This window comes from Magnolia sinica, chromosome 16, assembly GCF_029962835.1.
Source record: "Magnolia sinica isolate HGM2019 chromosome 16, MsV1, whole genome shotgun sequence".
Lineage (NCBI taxonomy): Eukaryota > Viridiplantae > Streptophyta > Magnoliopsida > Magnoliales > Magnoliaceae > Magnolia > Magnolia sinica.
This window is the reverse complement of record NC_080588.1, coordinates 2,038,640-2,059,353: the sequence shown is the minus strand read 5'-3', so window position 1 is coordinate 2,059,353 and position 20,714 is coordinate 2,038,640.

Here is a 20,714-nt window from a genome sequence, read left to right as displayed (position 1 = left end):
AAATCCGGCAACGGGATCATGGATATTTATATTAATTAGCTAGCTTATCTTATCATGGTAATGTGCTAGACAATAGCTAAAAACTAAACTAAAATATTGTACTAAAAACTAGAGATTCCAAACTTGTCGTATTATAATGCTGGACAAAAGTGGAGGAAAGTATAATTAAACTAATTGAAGTAGATGTCCATTTGGAACCAAAATTAGATAAACGATGTAGAATTGAAAAGCTTATGTATGGTTGCATTGACATAAGATCCCAATATTTTATTTTTGTGCTACTTTTATAGGTTTGGAGAAGCGATAACCATACATAAAATTGTGTAGCTTCCATAAGCAGTCTCCTAATTAGATAGCGGTCTTTTCCTACAATGTGTTCTATTTGGTTCTAGAATCCTTCAGGCGCTATGTTACCGTGAGTGATAATCTCTTAATTTTTGGACAACTTTATACTCTCTACATTTGATTTTTGTTGCTTCTAGAAAGTCTTGTATGTTCTGAAGGTATCTCTCTTGAAATTAGAGTTCTAAAACAACAATTCTTGTGGTAAAGGGCATGCAGTGTGTATATGATTAAATGTGGGTGACAAATCTTTAGCAAAACTCCCTCTATATGCTGCTAATTAAGCATGCATTGCATCTATTTGTCACATGTCGTAAGATAGACAACCACCTTTAGAGGGCGTTTGGGGCATGGAATTAGATGGGATTAAATGGGATGGAATTGAAAATATCACCATTTTAATCCCACACTACATTTGTTTTCTTCAACAATTGCTATGTTTATATGCTTTGGAAAATGAGCCATGTAATGAGAAGGGTTACGAAGAATCCATTTGAAACCTGGGATTTGTAGCAGTAGCTTTTTAATCCGTTTGAATTTTGAAAAATAGCAAGTCATCCCACCTGTGCACTATGTAGATCCAACTGATGAGTAGTTGATGTCAACAAGCTCTGTGGGTCCCACCATGATATATAGACCATATCATCCATCCATTTCTCAAGATCATTTTAGGGCATGAGCCCAAAAATCATATAGATCGAAAGCTCACATGGACCACACCACATAAAGCAATGGAGATTGAACGCCTACCATTGAAAACTTCTTAGGGGCCAAAAAGTTTTGGATCAAGTTGATATTTGTGTTTTCCCTTTATCCAAGTCTATGTGATCTTATGAACATGTTTAATGGGTAAAAATACATCATGGTAGGTGGAGGTGTACACGAGTCGAACCGAGTTGAGCTAGGCACGGCTCGACTCGGCTCAGCCACTTGCTAACCCTAGCTCGAACTCAGCTCAGCTCGGTCCTCGAGCTTGACTGGCTAGCTCAACTCGATTCGGTTAGCAACTCGGGCTAATTTGAGCCGAGTTCAAGCCAAGTTCACCTGTGCAACATTTTCACAAACACATGGACTGCACCTTCAAAATCTCACTGTATGTAAAACAATAGCAATGGTTTTATAGGTATTTCATTAAACACCTTCTAAGAAACATAAAAATCAAGAAAAAAAAGGGTATTTGTTTCATATACATACCTTCCTTACCACCAACCACACTTCATTGAGTCATTTCATCAAACACTTGGTAAGCACAGGCAGAACAGGAATGGCTTAGGTGTTAGAGGTCGCCGTTTGAAGAGAGTCGAGTTTGAGCTGAGATTAGGGTTTTTAGGGTTGAGAGAACGGCTGAGACGAGAGGGTGTTGAGGGTTAGCGTTTTTTTTAAACCTATTTTGGGCATCCAATTTTTTTATATATACTTACTCAAAAATCGATCTGAGTTAATCTAAGTCGAACCGAGTCGAGTTCGAGCTCAATACCGAGTTGAGTCGAGTCCAGCTAGGTCCAACTCAGACTCGACTTGAAAAGTTTCGAGCTCAATAAAACTGGCTCGACTCGACTTGAAAAGTTTCGAGCTCAATAAAACTGGCTCGACTCGGCTCGAACATAATTTCGATCTAAGTCGAGTCGAGCTTTTCCGAGTCGATCCGAGTGAGCTAACGAGCTAACTCAACTCGTGTACACCTTTAATGGTAGGCCATATGGAGGTTTCAACTGTCGACATCATTATCTCTACTACTTTTTGTTGTGATCCATGTAAGCTTTGGATCCTCCTCATTTTTTAACCCATGCCATAAAACAATCATGCAAAATGGATGGACGGTGTGGATATAACACATACATGATAGTGGGGTCCACATAACTTGTTGAAGTCAACATAATAGGAAAGTCTGTGATTTTTCTAAATAGTGTCTTCCGTGGATGGTGGGTTTTGCTAATTATAAGGATCAATCCAAACATGATTTTAAATAAACCCTAAGATTTACCTTTTCAATATTTATATTCCAAACATGGCATACCATATCCACTAAACTATGGGATTTGTAAACAAACTCTAACACCATGTCATCATTGCAAAAAAATCAATTCCTTCCCACTTAATCCCATTAAATTCCACGCATCAAATGCCTCCTTAAGGTTTTACTCATGCTTATGTTTATAAGCACTTAGCTTTCTTGACAGGACACATGTCCTCAATAAATACATAGTCATATAATGTTTTTGTACAAGTGTGTTGTCGCATAATAGCCTCTCCCTCATTGATTTAGATTATGTTAGGCTAGGTGTAAACAACAACCGTTTAAATATGAGCATGTAATTTGCAATAGACATTTATCCAACAGTCTTGTGCAACATGCAATGGACATCTACTATCCAACAATCCATTTTGATAAAAGGTATGATCACTTTCTGTATGGGATATATGCATCATAGGAATGAGTCTGGATCCTCTGTTATAGCTAGGGTTGTACATGAGCTGATTTAGCTCAGTTAGCTCGCTCGACTCGATTCGAAAAATCTCAATTCGACTCGGTTCGAAACTGAGTTCGAGTCAAGCTGATTTTTTTAGCTCGAAAAAATTTTGAACCGAGCTCGACTCGACTCAAATCAAACCCCATCTCAAATTGAACTCGAATCGAACTAGTTCGGTGATTCGTTTACTTTGATATTGATGTTGCTCACCAAGTGTTTGACGAAATGACTCAACAAAGTGTCGGCTGGTGGCAAGGAAGGTATGTATATGAAACAAATACCTTTTTTCTTGATTTTGATTTTGCCTATAAGGTGTTTGATGAAATACCTATAAAATCGCTACTATCGTTTTACATACAATGAGATTTTAAAGGTGCAGTCCATGTGTTTGTGGAAATGTTGCATAGGCGAACTCGGCTCGATCTTAGCTCGAACTCAGCTCAAATTGGCCAGAGCTGCTGACTGAACCGAATCAAGCTGAGCTGGCCAGTCTGGCTTGAGGACCAAACCGAGCCGAGTTTGAGTTAGGCTCAACTAGTGGCCGAGCTGAGTTAAGCTTGGCACAGCTCGACTCGAATCGCCTCATGTACACCTAGAGGTGGGCATCAGGTCGAGTCAGACGGATTGGGTCCAACTTGACTCGATCTGAAACTTTCAATCCCAGACCCGAACTCGATCCGATCCGAGACCGAGTTCAGGTCCTCAGACTCGATCCAATCCGTCGTACTGCTGGCCTGATTCGAACCAAGTCCGACTCAGTCAGGGAAACTGAGTCGGATCGGGTTGGGTACAGTTCAGATCGAATAGTTTGTTTCAATGGTAGACGTTCAACCCCCCACTACTTTTTGCAGTGTGGTCCACTTGATCTTTAGATCTTTCTTATTTTGCGGCTTAAGCCTTAAGACTAGCTCGCCAAATGGATGAATGGTTTGGATATAACACATACCTCACGATGGGACCCACATAACTTGCTAACGTCAATACATCAATCAGCCTGGTGCGTTGTTACACCTGTCAGGCTGCTGCTTCAATCACGTACAACGTTGAGAGGGTTACGGGTAACCCTCCCATTAAAACATTTATGATCATTTTTTAGGCCCACCGAGGTGTGGTTCACAAATCCGGACCATCCATTATGTGTGTTCCACTTGGATGAGGGGTCAAACCAAGTTTCAGATGCATCCAAATTTTAGGTGGGCCCCACCAAGTTCTTTTATATGTTTTAGGATTGTCTTCACATGATTTTAGATGGTATGGCCCACCTGAGTTCCGTGTACTGCTGATTTTTGGGATATCTCATAATTTAAAGGAGACCCATCAAATGCACGGTGTTGATGTTCGACATGCATCACGGTGGGGCCTACATAGCTCGACTGCATAGAACCATTCCCTTTTGTCCGCGTTAGAGCTCGGTACTCGATGCACCTCGAGCCACGAGCTGAGAGGAGGGATTGACTACTCCCCTGCCACCGACCAATGGCTGATCGTCGATGTTATGTGGACCCACCATGATGTATTTATTTCATTCATGTCGGCCATCTAATTTTCTAGATCATTTTATGGCATTAAACAAAAAATTGAGGTATATCCCAATCTCAAGTGGACAACATTACAGGAAATAATGTTGAATAAATATTGTGCAGATCAGGTCGGATCGGATCGGATTAGTCTGGATTGACATTGATCCGAACTCGATCTGATGAACGGTCGGATCTGACTAGGCCAACTCGATCTGGCCCGATCTTGGCCTTCGGTTCGGATCCGTTGGATCAGGTTGGATTATGCCCAGCTCTGTGTACACCTCTAATTATAGCTTAACAGGGATCATCTGCTTGTAGTATTATTATTAGTCCACATCATTTACTTGGTTTTTTAAAAACTAAAGAGAAAAAAGGATTCGAAAATATTATTAAAAGAAAAAAAAAACAACAACATAAAGAAATAGGCATTCTATCGTCTTCTCTCCCAACTCTCCCTCCTCTCTCAACTTCCCTCCCAACTTTCCCTCTTCTCGTCCAACTTTCTCCCCAGGACAAATAATTCATAAATTTTATTACAAAAAGACCACAATTATACCTATTTACATCAAAATGATAAAAGTGAGTATTTATTAATACAACATCAACACATATCCATACAAAGACGTAATTAAATGATAAACATAAAAAATTTCTTGTTAACAGCATTCATTGTCCATGATGAGTTGAAAAGTAACTTAATCAAGTATAGCATATATTAATAAATATTTCTTCACACTTGTGACCTACAATAACAATAAAAAAGTAAATACTCTTGTCACCACTTTATTCAAACTTAAACAATTTACATCGAAACATATAAACAACTATATACCATTATTTTAATGTAGCTAGACGTGTGATGACATTTGATAGAGTTATAAACTAAAAATATTTTTTGCTTTAAATCAATGGTGAGCAAATATCAATATGACACTTCATTCATAGGAATAAAAATTTTATCTTTACTCCCCAAATTGTGAGGTGTCGTCTTGAGGACATGTTGAATTTGTCGACTAAAATTATTCACTGTCTCTTCACTTTTTTCTTTCTTTTTGCATTATCATTTCTCCTTGAACATATAAATTTTTGAAATAGTTCAATCATGATCAACTTAGAATGTTTGTTAAATACATCAATATTTGTATGGACATTGTACATTTATTTTAAAAACTTACATGAAACCATGTATTTAAAAAATGACATTTTAATAAATCTTGTCCGTCTCCCTTTTCTCGACTCTTCAGCAATTCACCATACATGTCTATAAATTGAAACACAATTTTAACAAAAATATAATATGTTAAATGATTATAATCTTTATATCCATGAATGATGGATTAATATATACTTGTGCATAAGGTAGTAAGAGCCTAAAAACATTGCATATGGATATACATTATCATTAAGTTCTCATGTAGGATCAACCAGTATGTTAAATGAACTTCGAAGGATATAAAGTGGTCCACAAAAATCCTCCTTAAAGACATGTAATTTGGTATTAGTATAAGGAATTACCACAATGAAAATAAGTGAATCGATGACGAACTAATTGGTTCACGTGTCATATTTATAGCCAATCATATCAACGAAGTTTCAAATTACAACATCCTCTTCTTGAGACAACATAAGCCCAGCCGTCCTCCTCTTTCATGGTTGAATAATTATCAAGTGATTTAACTTTGCTTTAGTATTACATTTTTGGTATGTTATCGTGTACGGAGATTGTACGACTTTTGAAATATTCTTAATCTTATCATCCTCTTTCACACGCCTCACTAAGGAACTCAGATTTATAACTATAAAATTATGCTTGATGCCCATCACATTCACAGAAAAGAAAATATATGGACTATTTGTAGCTAATGGCGTATCCCACATTACATTCATAGAAGGGAAAAGTTGTGGAGTATAATTTGTTGCTATCCAATTATCCTCCATTATCTCATATAATGAACTGACATAATTGTGATTTTTGTATGACTTTATTAATTTATCAGATAACTCTTTGATAAGTGTTGCACGGTCTTCTAACTTATTTTATATTTATTTTAACACCTCTAATAATTATTTGTGCTCCATTAACATTTATTTGCAATATACGTTCTTTTCATGATTTATATTCTGGGTCATAAATTAGTCCTATTTCGATAGTAAAAAATCTAATACAAGTTGAAATAAACAACAATGAAAACAAAATATTTTAAAATTCTTTTCTAATTACAAATATGTACATGCATATAAATGAAATAACCATTATGTGAAGAATACTTACGATTTTCTTTTTAATCTTTATAGGTTTAGGTTCTAACCACTGACGCATTTCTTTATTCGTGTTAAGATCACCTTGTATAAAAATAATATGGAATCAATTATATAATCTAGTCATATATAATGAAATTAAAATTAAATGAAAAATATTTATAATTTTCTCATCAATTTTCAAAAGTGTAGGTTCTAACTACTGACACATTTCTATATTCAAGTTTAAGGCGTCATATATGAATATCACAACCATCACTTATATGATCATGTGTGAGATCATTTATATTACCAAGCATTCTCAGTATATACAAAATAATCACTATATATGGAATATTTACTAGTTTCTCCTCAATCTTCATTAGATATGGCTCTAACTATTTATGTACTTTTTTATTGTATTTAATGTCTCATGTATGATAATTACAATAATGACTTATATAATCAAGTATACAACAGGTGACTAATTCCTCATAATGGGCAAAACAAATGAATATAAAGCACTAACAGCAAGAAGTAAAAGGTGACTATTATCATTTGTATGGATTATATCTTAAATAATCTAATAAAGATAAATACATCAATATAAATGTATATTTGGACACAATATTGATGAATATTTAATAAAAAAAAATTTTAAAATGTAAATACATGTGCAGATAAGAATGTTTAAAATTTTTTTATGTGTAACAGCCTGTCGATAACTACTTTTATCCCATCTCGAAATACGTGGATACACCATTTTTGTTGATAGCCATAACGAAAGAATAATATACTCTTGTAACCATTGCTATTGAAAATAATATCATTGATGAGAAAGTCATGCAATATATATATATATATATATATATATATTGAAAATAATTTTATTAATATAATAAGTAATACTTACTTCCAAAACCATGATACATCCATCTATATTTTTCTTCTTCTTCACACTTTCAGAAATACACTTAATCAAAAATTCACAAATGGTAGTGGCCTATGCATAACTATGTAAAATTTTTAACTTATTCACATGGTGTAATAGGAATATAGGAGTAGTCTCAATAGTAATTGGAAATAAAATTGTATTGAATAAATACATGATGAACAATTTCACAAAATCAGATGAAGATTCTTACAAACTTTCTTCCAAAAACTTCTCAATATTCTCATCTATTAACTATATCTTAAGAATAACATTTACAAAATATTTTTTCTTTGGTTCTTTATCATAAGCATTCAATTCCCTTATCAAATCCATATATTCTCCGTTCACACTCAACCCAAATATAATAACAATGTTTTGGGATTTAAGAAAGATCATTTTTCCTTCGAGGAGGAAACAATTGTGTCTATCATCCCATCTAACAAGAAAAGTATTTAGAATTGTGTGTTAAACTAAAAACTTCGTAAAATGCATAAATCGATTAAAATGAATGTCTTCCATCACTTTAATATGCTCATTTTTCAATTTTACTTTCTTAATAAAATTATAAAACTTTAACGGAGTACATCTAATAGTATAATTGATATTTTGTGAGTAAATATTCTTCTCCTACATTCAATGCGAAACAATCACAATGAGTTCATTCCATACCTTTTTATATATTACATCTTAAATCATTTTAAATTTGATTAATATTATTTGAAGGAGATGGTAAAATAACTCGCCATGGCATACTAAGTATGGCTTCGATAAGATGTCACGGTATGAGAATATACTTTCTTTTATAAGACAAATAAATGATAAAAGAAAATTAAATGATAACATAAGAAGAAGAAAAATGCTCTGAGCCATATCTAAATTTTAAATAAGTTCAACTTAAACCATCCATATTTAAAGTAAAAGAGTCCAAATGTCAAAGGAATCAAATAACCTAAATAGATTTTTTATTTGTTCTTCATCCTCCATACAATGTGAAATATGCTTTAGGATGTGAATGAATTTTAGGGAGAGCATGTGGTTATATCCGAGGGTGTGTGGGATGATGAAGTATATAATGTTGTTACACTTAAGAATGTGACTTAGTGAAGAGTGTAGTTAGATTATCTTTCGGATATATATAGGTTTTAAAACAAAGTGATATGGTTACACTTTCGGGTGTGATGTGGATGATGGAGTGTTTAATTAGGTTACACTTGAGAATGTGAATTGGTGGAGAGTATAACTTGGTTAACCTAAGAATGTGAGTGAGTTTCAAGAATGAATAATAGGATTACACATGAGGATGTGATGAGAATGATGGAGTGTGTGATGAGGTTAAATTTTAAGATTATGATGTTTTGGTTGAGTGCAATTTGGTAAAATTTAAGGATGTGGGTAGGTTTCAACGTAAAGTGATGGTATTACACTTGAATTTGTAATTGGGAATGATATAGTGTGTGTTGTGGTTGCACGTGAGAACGCGAATTGGTTAGTATAAATTGTACAATGGTTACATTTCAGTTTGTGATGGACTTTCAAAATTAAGTGATGATGTTTACTTTAGACTGTAATGAGGATGATAGAATATGCATGTGATGTAATTATCCTTGAGATTGTGATACGGTTGATTAAGATTATAACTTGGTTCCACTTTAGGATGTGAATGTGTTTTAAGATAGAGTGATGGGGTTACACTTAATCATATGATGGGGGTGATGAGGTGTGTGTTGGAGTTAAACTTGAAAATATGATATGGACAGTGAAGACTATAATTGGTTTACACTTGGCAATATATTATGTATTTTAAGAAAGTGTGATGTGATTTCACTTAAGGGAATGATAAGAACGGAGTATGTGATTATACTTTAGGGTAAATTTTTTTAAGAAAAAAGCTAAGAAAAGTTTAGGAAAATATTAAATACCGACCCACCTAGCTAGCTAGATCCTCATCTTTACATCTAGGCACATCCACTCTGATAAATACAAACAACAACACGTCAATGTATTAACAACCACCAACGATAACCACCAAATCACCTCAATATCCAAATAATGGACCTAGAGTGGATGAAGCATGGCCTCAAAATAACATTGGTAGGCGGATCCTAACCATCTTGCCTTTACCCATTAAATTTGGATGCTAACTATTTACAGATGTGCTTCATCCAGATTTGCATCGAAATTTGCTCTATCTTTTGAACCATTTAATAGTAAAATAATGCAAATCATTAAATAAATCATAACCCGATGAAGAAATCACAATCCACCCAAAGCTCAACTCACAGATGTAAAAAATTTAGATGATGCTCATACCTTGTCGAGCAATGTAAGGAGAAGAGGTGAAAAACTTAAAAAACCAGAGAACTTGAGAGAAGAGGTGTAAGGAGAGAATTTTTTTAAAAAAAATGATATGAGAGAAGTTGGGAGAGAAGAGGTATGAGAAACATTCAAATTTTGTATCATCTATTTATAACAAAATTGGAGAAGAGGAGTTTGTTCTAGAATGGGGAACAACACTCTTTCCCTCACAACCAAAAAATGGAGCGAAGGCTACAGCCTACGGACCGTGGTAGCTAAACCATATCTAAAAGCCTAAAAACATGGCAAAAAAAAGCCGCGAGCTTAATTTCTATCAAGCAGGCTTACTTCCCCCCCTCTCCCTCTCTCTCAGCTGCTCCTTTGAAATGCAAGAGGCCTTGATTCCATTAGTTTTTTCGTACTGAATCCGGCCATATAAGGTTGGATCCCCCCTCCGGTCAGTTGGTAGAGTGTCTCTACTTTAGATGGTTAGATCTGATTTATTTTTCACCAGGTAGCGTTATTTTTGCACTAGCTGGCCAAATCTAGTATGATTTTTTTTTTGCTTTTTTTAGTAGGGTTCGCAACTTTGAGATCTAATGATGTACACTAGGTAGAATTTTTTCTTTTTTTTTTCTATATCACTTAATGCATTTTTTAGTTGTTGGTTCGTGGGGATTCTTGTAAAATTTTTGTGGCCTTATATATGAATTTGCATATGTCATTTTCAAGGTTTATAGAACTGAAATTAAGAGTTTGATTTCTTTTTTTAATTAAATTTTTATATTTCAAGATATGAATTTGGATGCATGAAAGCTTCGCCAATTACTATATTCTGGATTCTCGAACTCATTTTTCATTTTTATTTTTTTCTTAAAAAAATTTTATAGCTTGATTTTATTTTCATTTTACCATAATTTTCTTAATATAAAATTTTTTTATTTCAATTTATAATTTTCGATCTATTGTTTATTGTAGTTTGATGTTGTATGTGGATACTATGATGCATAGAATTATGTGAAAATTGAGTTGCTCATGGCATTCACCATAACCATGATGCCATGGAGCATTGTGGAATATGGGAAACATATGGCTACAAGTGGGGAGCTGGGCCATGCCATAGATGTTGTGAGATGAATTTCTACATTCCTTGCCATATGGTAGCCATTTTTCTCTATTTTGAATTTTTTCACTTGTTTCTCCGTGGAGTATTTAATTGTTATTTTATTTAAAGAAATCTGTATATTAATTATTTGAAGAAATGCTTCAGTTAAGAAAAAGTCTATGTTGAGACAATTCACATGAGGCCCACTTGAGACTCAGCTTGCTTTTGAACATGAAGGCCTTTTTTTAATTGTATAATGACCATTATTAATGTTTGAAATGGTTAGAAATGGAGGTTTATTATGGTTCCTGTTGACCATGGTTTACTTCATCCACTCAACTTATCCAAATGAAAGAAACATAGGGCATGGAAAAATAACAAAGAACGAACATGCGGGATTTTTAAACTGCATAAATTATCTTTAATGATACATAATGCAAGTAATTAATTTCAGTTTCATCTTTCGGCCTTCAAGTTGGTAATTATCTTAAGTTTATAGTCATTTCATATTTTCACTCCTAAAACATCTTATTTTTTTACAAATTTCTTTTTCAAGTTTGACGAATGATCTGTTCTTTCAATTAAAGTAAGTTGGTTTTAACAATTATTATTTATTAATGGTCAATTCTCCCTCAATGTACATTTTGATTTTCTTAAATTTTTTACTGCACCTGTAAAGAAATTGAGAAGGGAAAAGATACAATTAAATGTGAACACTGGCATCGAGAAGGAAGTTGTTTAAAAGATAACTACCTATCGTTCGAAGGTGAATTCACACTTATTTTTATATCTAGTTGCTTTTTACTACTATATTGTTGTGATAGTGTTGCTAAAAGTGTTAATTCAACTTGCATCTTTATACCGTCAACTAATATGATAGATCATGTTATTTTGTTGCGCTCTATTTTCTTCATAAGAGTTGTCTTTTTACAATTTCCTACTGCGTACTACATTCATTTAAAAATATAGGCATTTCTAGAGCTATAAAGTCATATGATAGAGACCACAAGAAAATTGAAGTAGGTTCGGGCCTTGGTTGATTACACAGTACAAGAGTATTTTGTGGTAGTTATGTTGTTTGAAATACATTAGGAACCTTATGCTATGTTGTGGATTGATAATTGAAATGTATAGCGAACAACACTTAGTTCAATTTGGAGGAAATGAAAGAAATTAATGATATTTCTAAATGTCTGTAATGAAGAAGTGACCTAAAATATAAGTTCTTGATCAGCCTAATGGCCATGCCTCTATGAAAGATTTAGATTTCAAGTACATGGAAAATATTTGTGTATGTCTAGACACTGATAACATAGTAGTTAGAATTTACAAACAAGTCAATTTGCTTGAGAGTGTTAAACACCCAAGTTGTTTTTATTTAGATCATTTTGTTCTAATTTTATTTGTTATATGGGATATCTTGATTGTTTATAACATTTTTTAGACTTTCTTATGCACTTTTGATGAAAATTTTCTACCATCTTTAAGAAGTAGTGGTCCTCCGTCTATTCTAAAAGATAAGCATTCTCTTTCTGAAAGTGCACAAGAAGAATTGGCTGAAGTGAAAATACTCTCAAGTGACCATCAAAGACCAAGTGGGAAGCACCACGAAAGTAGAAATGGTATGATTCTGTGACTAGAGCATAAACCATCTGCATTTGCATTTGGGGGCATGCTAAAAACATAAACCTGATTAAACAGGATTTTGTTTTTGCTTGTTTTTGTTGCTCCAAATCACAAGGCCGAATGGATAAATTGTCATCCATGCTAGGTAAACATAATCTATGGATAATTATACTTATGATATATCAATTTCCATTTCTTTCAGATTCTACTATTTACTGGAGCAATGTGGCCTTTCATATCATTGTCGGTGTTTAATAAGAGCTCTTTCATTTTTCCAAAGGGGTTGTTTGGTTATAAGCTTCGTTCTGTCCATCTGAGTCAGGCAACATGTTGCTAGTTTTTGAACCCAGTTTTTCCATGGGAACTATAAACTTTTTCCCAACCATCCACTCTTTTTTTCTTTTTTATAGTTGTTGTATAAGATTGTTTTTTCACAAAAAAAGTGTAAAAAGTTGTCCAAACTCGGAGAGCTCAAGAGCTAGATGGCAGTTTTTCTTTTTAAAAAAAAAAAAAATTTCGGACCATTTTTAACTTATTATTGACAATATAATATATATATATATATATATAAATAAAGTAATATCATTTTTGTTTAATATTCAAATTTAATTATACTATATGACATTTTTTAGATTCTGCTGTAACGAAATCTGATTTTTTGGCATTTTTTTTAAAATTCCTTTAAAAGAAAATAGCTGCGGATCTAATTTATAGCTGGTTTTTTTCTCATTTTTTAAGTAAATGGCTAAAGATTTAGTCTGTAACCATTTCTATTAGTTCATAGACATTGCTACTTTTGGCCATGGCTCTAGCCCGGTACTAATGGTTGCGGCCCCACTACGAATTAAAACCGTTGCTCCTTTTTTTGGTAGTGTTTGTTTTATTTATTTTTTTCAAAATGGGAGATGAGGGGTTGGTTCTAGAAGGGGAAATGACATTGCATCTCGTGTGGGGTTTTTTTTTTTTTTTTTTCTTCTTTTAATAATAATTATATTTCCTTTTTTTTTTTGTTTTTTTTGTAAAGTTTATCACCAAAGGTAGCAATAATGACATGAACCGATGAACATGAAACAAATAGACACTATGTTTTGCTACAAACAGAGGATCCAGACTCATTTCAAATATACTTGTACAAGGAGGTAAAGTAAAATATTATCATTATATTTTCACTTTATAAATTTACTATTTTTATAGCAAGGTGAAATAAACACTGTAGCAAAATAATTATCTAACTCAAATGTAAGTGATGCGGGTAAATAGTCATAACTCATTTACAATCATTTGCCATTCTAAATTGGGAAACCAAATAAATTCGTGTATCCTAAACAATGTATCAAACATGAAACCACACCATACAAAATAGTGGTTGTTGAACACCCACCATTAAAACCTTTTAAGGTCCACCATAACCTTTTTTTTTTCTACCATCTAACTTGTTAATAAGGTTATTAAGACCTGGATGAAGGGAAAACGACATATAGCAGGCTGATTCAAAAATTTTGTGGCTTATAACAAGCATTTAATAGTGGGAATTCAATCCCTATTGTGTTATCCACCTGAGATTTGTATCTACTTCATTTCTGGTCATGTCCTAAAATAAGCTAGAAAAACAGATGAATGAGGTAGAATACAATGAGGTGCATCCCACGATCAGGGACACCCACCTATTGAGATCTGGGGTCATAGCTAATCCACGTCCGGTCACAATGTGCGCTACCTAATAAATGATCCAGACATCTTTCACATGTGAACTATGCTGGATCTTTTGACATGTTTTTCTCCATTGGTTGAGCCTTAAGTAAAAAAGGTTAAAGTGATTTAGGTGCGAAGAGACTGAAGAGGACATCAATGAACACCCATTGGCTGACTCATCAAGCCAGTCCACTCATTGGCAAGCTAGGGCTACACTCCCAGGATTAAAAAGGAAAATCGGATTGGAAAAATTGTACGAATGGTCTATATTCATCATACATGATTACATCATCTAATGAATTACCAAGATCACACATACCTATTCTATATTGGTATGTTTACGACGAATGACCTCTACCATCCATGATCATGCGAATCGCCTTGACATTGCAAGTTCTGCAATAAGTTCAGATTTTCTATTTGTAGCAAGCAGAAATGTTGGGAGAGGACGAGAGTCCGAATCCTCTGTTTCAAACAGAAATGTTGGTAGAGAATAGGAAAAGTTGTGAGAGAAGTTGAGAGAGAAGAAGGAGAGAACACGATGGAATGCCTCTTTCTTTCTGTTATTTTTCTTTTTTCTTTTTTCCTTGTCTTGTTTCTCATTATTTATTTTTTTCTTCTGAAATAATTTTGAATCTGTTTTCCTCTTTAATTTTTTAGAAAACCAAGTAGATGAAGTGGACTAATAAAAATGCTACAAGTAGATGATCCCTGTTATACTATAACAGAGGATCCGAACCGCATAGAAATGAACTATTGTGATGGGCGATATGGGCCCTATGTAAAATAATCCAGGGGATACTAGTGGCTAGAAAAAAGGGGATGGTTAGAGTAAGGGCCGACATTAATAGAGGAAAAACTTATTGACAATTATGGAATAATTGTACAAATCAAGCCCCATATCAAGCACAGTCATGTATGGGATAATTGCATAAATCAAGGCTCATATCAAGCACAGCCGTGTATGGGATAATTGCACAAATCAAGCCCCATATCAAGCACAGTCGTGTATGGGATAATTGCACAAATCAAGCTCCATATCAAGTACAACCATGTATAGCTCATAGTACATTCCATAAGTAGCACCTTTTTAGTTGTACAAATATAGCACCATGATTGATTGTAAAAACACTATCAATAGAAAAATACAAAGCAGATGAGAATATTTTTCTCCTTGTACGTTTCTTATCATGGTATCAGAGCATCTCGTTCTTTGGGATCTCTAACATTTCCGTTTCCATGGCTGAACCCAGCCAAACTCCATCCCAACTCATCAGTGATCTCACTTCACCATATTTCTTAACCGTTGCCGACAACCCTGGAGCAACCTTAGTTCTAAAACTTATCACCATCGACAATTACCCCTCATGGCGACGTTCCATGCGTATGGCTCTCAACGCCAAAAATAAACTTGTTTTCGTTGATGGCACTTTAACAAAACCTGTAGATGCATCCATAGCTACAATGTGGGAGAGGTGCTGCGACACGGTTCTTTCTTGGTTATTCAACTCCATCGAAAAATCTCTAAGGCAAAGCTTGATCTATTGTCAAAATCCTTCTGAAGTATGGAAAGACTTAGACCACCGATTCTCTCAAAGCAATCACCCGTGGTTGTATCACCTCAAGCGTGATCTCGTCAATCTATATCAAGATTCCATGAGTGTTACATCCTACTACAATACCATCAAGGGACTCTAGGATGAATTGCACACTCTACAGGAACCTAACTCTTGCACATGCAGTGCTCGAAAAAATGCTTCAGCAAAGGAAAACACGGAACATTTATTTTATTTTCTCATGGGCCTTAATGATTCCTTCAACAATATCAGGAACCAAATTCTAGCTATGGATCCTCTACCCTCCATTGCCAAAGCATATGCTACTATTCATCAAGAGGAGACACAATGCCATCTTCATCTACCACTCCTACCCACACCCAACAACATAGCCATGACTGTTTCTCACTCTTCCAATCCAATCCACAACAGAGCACGAAATGGAAAGAAGTGTTTCAAATGGGGAAAAGAAGGCCACCTTGTTAAGAGTTGCTATGAGATTATTGGATACCCAGCCCATTAGAATACCTCCAAGCCTAAGCAGAAGCCTGCTGCCGTAACTACTCCAACCGTCACAGCCAATGCACTATCTTGGACATCCTCTCCTTCCACTACAAGTGTAATCCTTGGCCTCTCCACTAAGGAATATCGACAATTGATGGGTCTTCTTCAGCCAAGTCATGTGGATGATTTTTCTAGTACCTCTAGCATTTTATCACTCACTGGTTGTATGCCCTCCCTGCCTTGGGTCATTGACACGGGTGCTTCAGTGCATGTGGCCTCTATGAATTGTTTGCCTCATGCTACCCATGTCACGACTCACTCGCAGTCCCTCACTTTACCCACAGGGGCTACAGCTCAAGTCACTCACACGGGCAATCTTGTTTTATCTCCCTCCTTTCAGCTCACTAATGTGTTATTTGTCCATGGTTTTCAATACAATCTTATTTCTGTTAGCCAGCTTACTAAAGCCACCTCTTGCCTTATTTTTTTACTCCATCTCTTTGCATTTTTTAGGACCAACACACGAAGAAGTTGATTGGAATGGGTGAGGAACGTGGAGGTCTATATCACCTTCGAGCCCCGGGCCCCATTGCTCTTCACACCGACTCTACCGCCCACCCGTTATGGCATTTTCGTTTAGGTCATCCTTCACTTCCTTGTACTCCGAAAGATCTATCTGATTTGAATAAAGATGCTCATTGTGATATTTGTATTCGTGCTAAAAATACTCGTTTACCTTTTTCATTGGTTGAAAATAAAAGTGCAAATCCTTTTGATCGTATTTACTGTGATATATGGGGTGGCTATGCCACACCTTCTCATTCTGGTGCACATTATTTTCTTACTATTGTAGACGATTATTCTCGTGTCACTTGGGTTTATCTCATGAAATTTAAATCAGACACTTTTTCTTGTCTCACAATTTTATTTTTTTTATGATCAAAACCCAATTTCATTTTGACATAAAACGAATTTGCACCGATAATGTCAGAAATTTTTAGTTCATCGCCTACAAAACTTCTCTTCTGATCATGGTGTGCTTCATGAGTGTACTTGTGTTGGAACTCCTCAACAAAATGGTGTTGCCGAGCGAAAACACCGTCACTTTTTAAATGTTGCTCGTTGTTTATGTTTTCAAGCTTATTTACCTATCTCTTTTTAGGGTGAATGCATCATAACTGTCACGTATTTGATTAATCGTACCCCGTCGGTCTCTCTATATCATAAAACTCCATATGAACTTCTTTTTCATAAAGCCCCCACTTATGCACATCTTCGTGTTTTTGGTTGTCTATCTTATGCACATGCTTTGAACATTCATTGTGATAAATTTTCACCACGTGCCTCCCCTTGTATTTTCCTTGGTTATTCTCTTAGTTACTCCACCTATCATGTATATAGCATAGAAACTAAGAAATTTTTTTCTTCACGAGATGTTCGTTTTGTTGAGACTATCTTTCCTTATGCTGACCCTACATCTTATAACCTCACAGACACCCCACCTACTGTCGCTCCTGTCTCTATCGACCCCACCTATATCTTTCCTACACTTCCTCCCCAAGAGCATTTTCCTAACCATCCCACTAATAGCCCCTCTCTTGAACCCATTGAACCTAACCTTCCCACTGCCTCCTCTCGGCCACACCGCCAGATCATTCGTCCTTCCTACCTTCAAGATTATATCTGCTTAGACCTCTCGGAACCTTCACGTTCGACTCCTAATCCACAAACTTTCTCAGGTACGGTTCATTCTTTACCTAATTTTCTCTCTTATCGTTTTTTTAGTCCCAACTACTTTGCTTTTCTCACTTCTGTTTCCAAAAATGTTCATAACCCTCACATTTATTCTCAAGCTGTTCTTATTCCTCACTGGCGAGCTGCTATGGTTGATGAAATTAAAGCCCTGGAAGCTAACCATACCTGGACTCTCGAACCCCTTCCTCCCAATAAAAAACCCATTAGTTGTAAGTGGGTTTACAAAACCAAATTCATGGCTGATGGATCCATCGAACGTCACAAAACTCGGTTAGTTGCCAAGGGTTACACCCAGGTAGAAGGTTTGGATTATCATGATACTTTTGCTCCAATTGCCAAACTTGTTACACTTCGCTATCTTCTTGCTTTAGCTACAACTAAAAGTTGATTTTTACACCAATTGGATGTTCACAATGCCTTCCTTCATGGTGATCTTGATGAAGAAGTATACATGCATCCACCTCCTAGTTATTGCCCTCAGAGGGAAAAGCATTTCTATCGCTTGCACAAATCCTTATATGGTTTTAAACAATCTTCTCACCAATAGTTCTCCAAACTGTCTCGTGTTCTTACCTTGACAGGTTTTTCTCAATCTAATACTGATCATAGTCTCTTCACCAAGACTAAGGGCACCGTGTTCACTGCCATCCTGATCTATGTCGATGACATTCTTGTTACAGGCAATGACCTACCGGCCATCACTACTCTCAAGAACTACTTGGCTACTACATTCAAGATCAAAGACCTAGAGAATCTGAAGTATTTTCTTGGCATTGAAATAGCACGTTCACCTGCTGAAATTTTTTTCAACCAAAGCAAATACATTCTGAACATTCTCTCTGATGCTGGTCAACTTGGTTCTCGTCTTGCTTACTTTCCTATGGAGCAACATTTTAAACTCAATGACACTAATGGTACCCCTCTTGTTGATCCAACCTCTTACCGCAGCTTGGTTGGTCGTCTCATCTACCTGACTATTTCACGTCCAGATATTACTTACATAGTCAATCTTTTAAGCCAGTTTATGCATGTTCCTCGTGCGCCCCATCAGCAAGCCGCCCTCCGGTTACTTCGATATTTGAAGATCACTCCCGGTTATGGCTTATTTTTCTCTTCAGCCTGTAGTTTCCAATTATCTACCTATTGTGACTCTGACTGGGCTAGTTGCCATATGACTCGTTGATCCACCACTGGCTTTGTTGTTAAACTTGGCGATAGCCCCATCTCTTGACGTACCAAGAAGCAATCCACTGTCTCTCGCTCTTCTGCTGAAGCTGAATATCATGCCATGGCCAACACCTCTTGTGAGATTAAATGGCTACGCTCTATTCTTCGTGATCTCACAATCTCTCATTCTCACCCTGCACTATTTCATCGCGATAATCAAGCTGCCATTCACATTGCACGCAACTCGGTTTTCCATGAACGCACCAAACACATAGAGATTGATTGCCACTTGGTGCGTGAGCATATTCGCGTTGGTCTTCTTACTCCCGCTTATTCACCTACTTCCCAACAACAAGTTGATCTCTTTACAAAACCTTTGGGACGCGAATCATTTGTCTTCTTCACATTCAAGTTGGGCATTATAGATTTCATGCTCCAACTTGAGGGCGAGTATTGACAATTATGGAATAATTACACAAATCAAGCCCTATATCAAGCACAGCCGTATATGAGATAATTGCACAAATCAAGCCTCATATCAAGCACAGTCGTGTATGGGATAATTGCACAAATCAAGCCCCATACCAAGCACAGCCGTGTATGGGATAATTGCATAAATCAAGCCCCATATCAAGCACAGCCATGTACAACTCATAGTACATTCCATATGTAGCAATATTTTAGTTGTACAAATATAGCACCGTGATTGATTGTAAAAACACTATCAATAGAAAATACAAAGCAGACGAGAATATTTTTCTCCTTGCACGTTTCTTATCAAAACTCAAACCCATGAAAACCCACCCATTTAAATAATGTTTGAGCCATCGGTTTTGAGTATGGCCGTCAGTGGGCCGGGCCCAGGCTATGCCATGCTTTTCTGAACCCCGGCTGCAAAGTAAAAGACTAGGCCCCAACATGGCTTAGGTCTTCAACGGGCTAAATCAAATAGGTCGAACCACGTCCCATGAGGACAGTGCACTAACCAATTCGGAGATGAACCACCAACTCATGTGGTGCACCCCATCATGCATGATATATGACAAAAATACTCTTGAGACCCTGAATAATCCAGTTATTAAATGGACCAAATCTTCAAGGACCCCACAGCCTCCACGCTTATATTCAAACCCAAGCACGGACCAGAGCAGGCTGGACCCAAAATCCTGATGCTCAACCCCAACCCATTGACAACCCTCGAAAAAAGGTCCAGCTCAATAGACACGGACGTGGATTTAGGGCGTGTTTGGGCAGTGGGATTAGAAGGGATTAGGTGGGATGGGATCTGGTCCTGTGCCAATTCCACTCCATGTTTGGAAAGAATAGAAAAGCTTGGAATTAGATTAGATGGGATTGCATTGGTCCCATGCCAATTTCACTCAATTTTAGCAAGTTGTGTAGGTCCCACCATGATGTGTGGGCTATATCCACATTGTCCACCCATTTTTCGAGATTATTTTAGAGCATGGGCAAAAAAATCAAGTAAATCTAAAGCTCAAGTGGACCCCA